Source organism: Hemiscyllium ocellatum, chromosome 47 (assembly GCF_020745735.1).
Source record: "Hemiscyllium ocellatum isolate sHemOce1 chromosome 47, sHemOce1.pat.X.cur, whole genome shotgun sequence".
NCBI lineage: Eukaryota > Metazoa > Chordata > Chondrichthyes > Orectolobiformes > Hemiscylliidae > Hemiscyllium > Hemiscyllium ocellatum.
In genome coordinates this window covers 27,836,530-27,846,605 of record NC_083447.1, presented here as the reverse complement: position 1 = coordinate 27,846,605, position 10,076 = coordinate 27,836,530, and positions in this window count along the sequence as shown.

Here is a 10,076-nt window from a genome sequence, read left to right as displayed (position 1 = left end):
CACAATTGGTAGTATAGTGAACAAAGAAGAACGAAGAATACAGAAAATGTGCAGTCAAGGAACAGGCCCTTTGGATCGCCAAGCCTGAGCTGGTCCAAATCAACTATCTAAATATGTCGCCCAATTTCTAAGCATCCATATCCTTCTGCTCCTCACTTACTCATGCATCTGTCCAGGCGCACCTGAAATGAATCTACCTTACCTGCCTCTACTAACTCTGCTGGCAACGCATTCCAGCACCGACCACCCTCTGTGTAAAATACTTTCCATGTCTATCTCCATTAAAGGTTTCACCTCTCTCATTGAACGTGTGACCTCTCATTATTGAATCCCTCATCTTGGGAAAAAGCTTATCTCTATACACCCTGTCTGTACCCTTCATGATATTGTAGACCTCAATCAGGTCCCCTCAATCTCGTTTTTCCCAATGAAAGCAGAAGTAACCTACTCATCCTCTCTTCAGAGCTTGTATCTTCCATACCAGGCAACATCTGCGTAAACCTTCTTCGCATTCTCTCCTAAACGTCCACATAATATTGGTAAGTTGGCGACCAGAACTGTACAGAGTATTCTAAACACAGCCGAACCAAACTCTTGTACAATTTTAGCAGGACTTGCCTGCTCTTACACTCGATGCCTTATCCGGTGAAGGCAAGCATGCCATATGCCTTCTTGACCACTCTATCCACCTGTACAGTGAACTTCAGGGTACAAAGGACCTCTACTCCCAGATCTCTCTTTTCATCAAGTTTACCCAAGGCTCTTCCGTTTACTGTATACTTGGCTCGAGAATTAGACTTCCCAAAAATCATCACCTCACATTTGCTTGGATGGAACTCCATTTGCCACTTCTCCGCTCAACTCTTCTGTCTATCTATATTCCCCTTCATTCTTTGACAGTCCCCTATGTTTTCTGGCTACTCCACCAATCTTTGTGGCATCTGCGAATGTAGTGGTGAGGTACAGGGCTAGCAACCCTTGGAGATTGGAACATGGCAGGTGTTCATCCCATGCAGCAAGCAACCATGTTTGGATGCTTGTTCCCATTACTGTTTCCTCATGTAGATCTTTAATTCAAACATTTTTTAGGAGTCATGAGTTGGAGTTTTACAGACAATACAATGATTCGATCTGAAGCAATCAGTATGTTTATTATACGCTTGCAAGCGTGGTGCCTGAAATAGACACGCAGATTTTAGCAAGTACATAGGATTCACTAGTCCAAACCCGGTGCCCATTACTATTGTTTCTCTCTTGCCTTATCCGGCCATGTGCATAAAAATGTACAAGTTTTACTTGGCCTTTTCACCACATCTTGGCTGCGGTCAACTGTTAGGTATATCCTCCTTCACTGCGATCTATTTCCCACACGTGTGACATTTCCTCCCTTTCCACAACTACATTGAACCTTATGACCTTTTAATTGGGGTGTGTTTTCTGTTTTTGCAGAAATGGGAAACAAATTGCCACCCAGGTAAATAGTGCTGTGAGGAAGGCATATGGTGTACTGGGCTTTATTGGCAGAGGAATTGAGTTCCGGAGTCCTGAGGTCATGTTGCAGTTGTATAAGACTCTGGTGCGGCCTCATCTGGAGTATTGTGTGCAGTTCTGGTCGCCATACTATAGGAAGGATGTGGAAGCTTTAGAACGAGTGCAGAGGAGGTTTACCAGGATGTTGCCTGGAATGGTAGGAAAATCTTATGAGGAAAGGCTGAGGCACTTGGGGCTGTTCTCATTGGAGAAGAGAAGGTTTAGGGGAGATCTGATAGAAGTGTATAAGATGATTAGGGGTTTAGATAGGGTAGATACTAAGAACCTTTTACCGCTAATGGAGTCAGGTGTTACTAGGGGACATAGCTTTAAATTAAGGGGTGGTAGGTATAGGACAGATGTTAGGGGTAGATTCTTCACACAGCGGGTTGTGAGTTCATGGAATGCCCTGCCCGTATCAGTGGTGAACTCTCCTTCTTTATGGTCATTTAAGCGGGCATTGGATAGGCATTTGGAAGTTATTGGGCTAGTATAGGTTAGGTAGGATTCGGTCGGCGCAACATCGAGGGCCGAAGGGCCTGTACTGCGCTGTATCCTTCTATGTTCTATGTAAATGTTTATAACTCCTGCTTGTACAAGCATACGTTGCTTAACCTACATCCTCACAGCACTTTATCTATTGTCTGCATCATCTACCATTGTTTGCAGGCACCTTTCATTCTTCTATGCACATTTTAGCTAATATGAAAACAATTATATATTTCCTTCAAATAGGTTTCATTCTTGTTGACCCAGCTCTTGGTTGAAACAACTGTACACTGGTGTGAGTTCATTTAACTTCCATAAGTAATTATGATTGCAGAAGTAACACTACTTCACCTGTAAACCACAATTGGTAGTATAGTGAACAAAGAAGAACGAAGAATACAGAAAATGTGCAGTCAAGGAACAGGCCCTTTGGATCGCCAAGCCTGAGCTGGTCCAAATCAACTATCTAAATATGTCGCCCAATTTCTAAGCATCCATATCCTTCTGCTCCTCACTTACTCATGCATCTGTCCAGGCGCACCTGAAATGAATCTACCTTACCTGCCTCTACTAACTCTGCTGGCAACGCATTCCAGCACCGACCACCCTCTGTGTAAAATACTTTCCATGTCTATCTCCATTAAAGGTTTCACCTCTCTCATTGAACGTGTGACCTCTCATTATTGAATCCCTCATCTTGGGAAAAAGCTTATCTCTATACACCCTGTCTGTACCCTTCATGATATTGTAGACCTCAATCAGGTCCCCTCAATCTCGTTTTTCCCAATGAAAGCAGAAGTAACCTACTCATCCTCTCTTCAGAGCTTGTATCTTCCATACCAGGCAACATCTGCGTAAACCTTCTTCGCATTCTCTCCTAAACGTCCACATAATATTGGTAAGTTGGCGACCAGAACTGTACAGATTATTCTAAACACAGCCGAACCAAACTCTTGTACAATTTTAGCAGGACTTGCCTGCTCTTACACTCGATGCCTTATCCGGTGAAGGCAAGCATGCCATATGCCTTCTTGACCACTCTATCCACCTGTACAGTGAACTTCAGGGTACAAAGGACCTCTACTCCCAGATCTCTCTTTTCATCAAGTTTACCCAAGGCTCTTCCGTTTACTGTATACTTGGCTCGAGAATTAGACTTCCCAAAAATCATCACCTCACATTTGCTTGGATGGAACTCCATTTGCCACTTCTCCGCTCAACTCTTCTGTCTATCTATATTCCCCTTCATTCTTTGACAGTCCCCTATGTTTTCTGGCTACTCCACCAATCTTTGTGGCATCTGCGAATGTAGTGGTGAGGTACAGGGCTAGCAACCCTTGGAGATTGGAACATGGCAGGTGTTCATCCCATGCAGCAAGCAACCATGTTTGGATGCTTGTTCCCATTACTGTTTCCTCATGTAGATCTTTAATTCAAACATTTTTTAGGAGTCATGAGTTGGAGTTTTACAGACAATACAATGATTCGTCGTGTAGTTGACTATGATGAATAATGTCAGGGACAGCAGGGATACACCCATCAAGCGGAAAGGAAAAATGGCGAATGGAATTGAATCCAGACCAATGAATTTGGGGAGTTGTAACAAGAGCGATGTGGATTCTGAGTGGTGTACAGGAACAAAGAGATCTTGGAGTGGACATTCACAGATCCCTGAAGATTGTTGGACATGGAGACCAATTGTTCTCGAGGTATTTTGGATATTTTCTATTGTTGACCACAGACTGTGGATGATATTCGATCCTTAGCAACCGCCAGTTTAGGAAACAACTAAAGGAATGAGAACAAGTCTTGTCCATGCAATAATCTACATTTTTAAAAATTGAAAGATGAAAGATAAAGGGCAGAAGTATAAATTTTCGCCCATCAAACTACATCACCACAGAATGAATTTACCACTGATCCCTCTCCAAGTCATGCTGGTTTGTGCCTTGGAGGATGATTTGCAAATGGCGACGTTTCAGTGCATCTTCAAACTTGTCCTTATAGTCGGTACAGTTTTTGAGCTTTGAAGGTTCGGTCAACAAAGTCTGGATGACTTACTCCAGTGAATCTTCTAGGTGGTGCACTCTGCTGCAATTGTGCCTTAGCGGTTAAGGGAATAAATATTCAGGTGTTGAACAACATACAGTTAAGTGACTGCATTGTCGTGGAGGGTGCCCAGTTCCTTCAGTGGCATTGAAGCTGCACGCACCCAGGCAAATAGAGAGAGTTCTGTTAAACATCTAATTTGTGCGTTGCAGACGATGTAGGCTTCACGGAGAGGAGAGTTGAGTTAAAAATCAAACAAAGTCGACCGACGGATTTTTTTTTGTCGTCAACTTCTTTATATAGACGGTTAAGTTCCATTTCTCCTAAATACTAGCTCCCAGGACGATTACACGAGGGAATTCAGTTACAATGAAGGCATTGAATGTCAATCGAATATGATTAGATTCTCATTTGTCAGAGTTATCTTCGCTGTATTTGGCCCTTCTGTGGATCAATCCGATTCCATTCGCTTTCTGATTTCAAGTTCCAATTCCCGTCTGCGCCTGAAATGTCAACCCGTTTCCTCGCCGAAATTTCTTCACCTGTCTTAATAATATGTAAGACGCTGTAAGGGACAGTGCAGACTTACTAACATATTGCTAACTCTGTATACAGTAGAACTTCGTGCAATGATTGGTTAGGCTAGGATTATTCTCCTTGAAATAAAGGAGGAGGAAGGGAACTTTATAATCACATAATAACATTTATAAACGTTCAATATTCGTGGGATCTTGACGGGGTAGAAATGGACAGGTTGCTTCCCCTGTGCTCTGAGGAGAGAACCAGAGGACATAATCTCAGGATTAGATTAATTCAGAAATGAGGAGCATTTTCTTTGCTCAGTGGTCAAAGAATATGTGGCATTTTCCAGTAACCGCTGTTGAGACTGTGTGGTTAGGTATTTTCAAACTGTGCCAAGTAATTAATCAGAAAGATGATGAAACTTTATCGAGCTAAGTGAGCAGAAAGGAATTCAAAATTATCAGATCAACCACGTTAAAAATCACACAGCACCAGGTTATAGTACAACAGGTTTAATTGGAAGCACATTAGCTTTCGGAGCGACGCTCCGTCATCAGGTGATAGTCAGGTGACTATCAGAAGTGAATTAGATATATCTCATTGGACCAATTAACGTTGTATTCAAATTTGCTCTGACCTTATTTCACCTTTAGGAAAATACTGGAGTGAAAAACAGAGGGTTAAAGTGCAAAAGAAAACCCACCAGTTTTGTTGCTCGTTGCTTTGGCAGATTTCACTGAGTATTAAATGGACCAAACATCATGGTGTTTGTTCTCACATCCTTAACGCATGTGATGAAAGCAGGAAGTCGATCTCCAAAGCAATTGGTCACTCACTTCCTATTCATTATGTAATATCTTCCCTTCACAATAGATAAAAATCCACTCAGTTCCATTTACAATGCTTCAGGTGGAATATTATGCCAAATCTTTCAAAATGCAGAGTTTTGGAACCGAATCTTATTCAGCTGCACGCATTCAAGAAATTTCTTTGCATTTAAAGTCAACCAACTTAGACATTGCTTCCCCGCAACTTCCGACCGACTACACCCCACCCCTACACCTTTACCTCGCCACACGCTGTCTCTTTTCTTGTGAAATGTATTCCTTGTATGTCACCAAATGTGCCTTTCCAAATATTTTGAAAAAACTCATTATCTGAGTGACAGCGATTCTGTTCTCATCATTTCTTTTTGTTTCACAGGTTTTATCAAAGCTATTGAGTACCTGACATCTAGATGTTCACTTATTTAAAAGAGGGAATTTTCCACCCATTTACTCTGTCCAAACATCTCATAACCTGAAAAAAACCTATTAACTCTTCCTTGGTTCAGGGATAACTATTCTCAATTTTCCAAGAAGACAACTGAATAAAATCTCATCCTCAGTACACCCCATCAGCATCCTCTCTAATGGTTTTACACCCCAGCAAACACCGTCATTATCAATTCCGATAGAATCACAGAATCCTACAGTGCAGAAACAGCATTTCAGTCAATCGAGACGGTGTCGACTCCCTGAAGAGCATCACAACCAGACCTAGCTTCCCTCCCTATTTCCTAATATTTCACCTGAAAAAGGGGAATCACTCCCCCTTATGATATCAAATAAGCCTGTTGGAGTATAACCTGACGTCCTGTGAATTCTGACCTTATCCCCGCGTTACCCATGACTAATTCACCTAATTTACTTAATTCACTCCCTCGACACGAGAGGGCAATTTAACATTGCCAATCAACCTAACCCTCCCTCTGAACTGCAGTGCGAATTACTGAGGCAATGTTCCATCATACTGAGCAAATGCTGTATCATATTTTAATGGTTTTATACCCTGGTAACAGCCTTATCAAAACAAATGAATCCAAATTCAATGTATCGAAACGTTCCTCTGTCCTTTACAATTTCATTCGTGCTGCGGGAAATGTTTCTGCACTCATATTTGAATGCGTTTATATTGTTTCTTCCTCAGCTTCCTGCTTCTATTAAACACTTCCATCGGAACAAGTCTGTCAAATGGTTTTCATTCCAACACAGTCACAAGGTGCAGTTTGCAGAAGTCACGTGTTTGCGCTTTCACTGACACTCAGCCTTCCTAAGAGCTGCAGTCCTTCCCCACCTTTATTCAGGCAGCACTGTCCTTCCTGTGATATGCCCCATCGAGAATGGAAGGACAGGTATCAATACCCGCACTTGGGAATGGAGCGACAGTTTTAAAACTGTCCCCAGCGGAAAATTGAGCCCTGTGACAGGCGGGGACAATAAACATTATACTACCGAGAATAAGAGTCTCAAAGGACGCCCTTCAAATAAATGTGGCCACACTTGTCAAAAACAACTGCCTAATGAATTGAATCCCATTTCTCAGTGTTTACCCCACAGCCTTATATGTCTTGGCATCAAAAGTTCACATCTGAATACTTATTCAGGTGATAAGGTTTTCTGCCACACTGAAAAATGCAGACAGTTATTCCAAATTCCAACCACCCACTGGCTGATCAAGCTTTTTCGCACATCTTCTCAAACCTTTCTGTCTTTCTCCTTAAATCGCTGGCCCCCGCTGATCGATCCCTCTATCAATGGGAAACTCATTGAGTCAACCCTGTCCATACCCTAACTCAATCATGTCTCCTCTGCATCTCCTTTGCCATGCGACGAACAGTCCACTCTGTCCTGTCTTTCTTCACAACTGACTCTTCAGCCCAAACAATATCCTGCTAAATATCTCCTGCAATTTTCTCAGTGTGATCACATCCATGCCATAATGTGAGTTGCAAAACTGCACACAACACTCTTGCTTGAGCCTTATGAGCATTTGTTTTAAAATTTCTGGATTAGTATGAGGGCGATTCTGGCTAAGCAGAATTTATTACCCATTCCGAATTGCCCAGAGGGCAGTTGCGACTCAACCATATTGCTATGATGTGGTTCTGTGCGTCCAGCTCGGCGAACAGAACCACAACATCGAGTACCCGATCTTCTCCCAAACTTTAAACATATTGCTATGAGTCTGAAGTCACATGCAGCCCAGACCAAGTAAATTCCATCCCGAAATGACATTAATGAAACAGATGCGTGTTTTTTCAACAATTGTCAATGGATCTATAGTAGTCATTAGATTCTTCCTTGCAGATATTTTTGAATCCAAATTTGACACTCATGGTATAGTGGGATTCAAGCCCGAGTACCCAGATTATTACCTCAGTCTCTGGATTATCAATCCTATGAAATTACCACAAGACCAACGCAGAATGCCATAAAAGCTGATCTTTTCCAATAAAATCTCTTTTAACCCAAACTGCCCTGGGTCTTTTCAATGAGCCTGGCGCTCTAATTGTCTCTGGCCCATGTCAGTAAATGCTGCTACATGGGGATTGATTTCACAGCCGCGGTATTCAAATGGATCGACTTGTTCGGAGGTCCCGATGGTGGGATTGGGGCACGTTCACCTAACAACAGTGATCGCAGTACTCACAGAACAGTATGCATGAGAAAGAGAGTGATAAATTGTGCATTGCCGCAGAGAAATGGGTGGAGAGATGGAAAGGAGGTTTCATGATCGTGGAAAGGAGAGAAATCTCCGACAACGGGTGTGTTTGAATCCTGATATATGAAACGCAGAGATGTGAAAGAGCAGAATTTGAAGATAAACCAATTAATTTCTGAGCATGTGTCACAAAAAGGACAACGGAGAGAACACTTAGTGCCGTGATATGGTTTCAAACCGAGGTTGCTGTGGTCCCAATGCAAAATACCGACAACCACGATCACAGCAACAACAGAACAGGATGCTTCCAAGCAGCAATAAGTATACTAGCAGAGGAGATGTTCGGAAGAACAGCAAATGTACAATATCAGTACTTAGCTAACAGTGACAGACATGTGGGAACTGAGAATGAGCTGAATCTTTCAGTTCTATGTCCTCAGATGCTGTGGAACTCCTTGAATGAGAATGTTGAAAACCGAGATTGATAAATTTCGACAAAACATCAAAGACTCTGGGGACAGTACAGGATATTGTTGAAATGTATGCTTCACTAGCATTTTAGCTTAACATCGGCACAGCCGCCCAGATCCAACCGGAAATGGGGATTGGAATGAGTGTGCAGAGTTCCTCTCTGGCTCCAGTGATGCATTAGGTGAGCGTGCTGTCCTTCTATGATGTTATAGAGGCGCAAAAAATTGCTCGGTTGAGTGTGCTCCTCCTCAAGGGAATGGTTGTCCCCGTTTATACTTACATAGCGATTTCCGGTGCATCTTTCTAAGACAGCTGATTGGCACAAGTGGAGCGTGTTGAGCCCTTAGCTTTGCAGTGGTCGTGGCAGTGGCAGCTACATTTGCTTGCATCAGCTCAATATCAGTTTCTTCCACAAAGTCAAGACTTCAACCTGGAGAAGTTGGTGTTGGGCTGATATTTTAAACTAGTCATCCTTGGCAACTGGATAACGGAAAGGTGGATGTTTACGTTCGATGAATAAAACCTGAAATGCAAGCCTGACCTCAGGAACAGAGATCATGACTTTAATTTCCTGTAATCCCATTCATTCATGTCACTTATGCAGGGGATTCTACCATCTTTACACATTCCTGCCTACGAGAGACTCCAGGACCAGACAAAGCATGAGCTGACCCTTAATTCAAGAATAAAAATGAGGTCTGCAGATGCTGGAGATCACAGCTGCAAATGTGTTGCTGGTCAAAGCACAGCAGGCCAGGCAGCATCTCAGGAATAGAGAATTCGACGTTTCGAGCATAAGCCCTTCATCAGATTCCTGATGAAGAGCTTATGCTCGAAACGTCGAATTCTCTATTCCTGAGATGCTGCCTGGCCTGCTGTGCTTTGACCAGCAACACATTTGCAGCTTAATTCAAGAATCCCCATCGTGTGGGGAAGCAGTCTAGTCGGCCCTTCCTATACACACATCCATCCGAAGCGCATCCCAACAGACCCCATGGTATTCCCTATCGCATAAGCCTGCATTTCCCGCTGTTGATCCCTATAACTGGCACATCTTTGGTCAGAGGGATAAATAAAAACACAAACACGCAGAGAAGGTGCAGACTGCCCACAGACAGACACCCGAGGCTGGGATCGCACCCGGGTGTGTGGTGCAGCCAGGCAGCAATGAACGAGGAGCGAAGAATAAATGTTGTCCTGACTCACACCCTGTGGTTGAATGAGAAAGAATGAAAACACATTAACAACATGGAAAACGGGATTTGCATCTATGTGGACACAATTTGAAAGGGTCGTTCACCCTGGGTAGAAAAAAGGACGCCGATACCACAGAGAAAGCAGGGCAATGTGGGAACTGCTGGAAGTGATTTAATTCACCACAGAAATGGAAACTCACTTAATCAGTAACACTGGGGAGAGGCCGTTCACTTGTCCCATGTGTGGGAAGGGATCACTGAGCAAAACCACCTCCGGAGTCTCCAGCAGGATTACATATCCCATCAGGTGTTCGATTATGCTGTCAATGCTGCTGT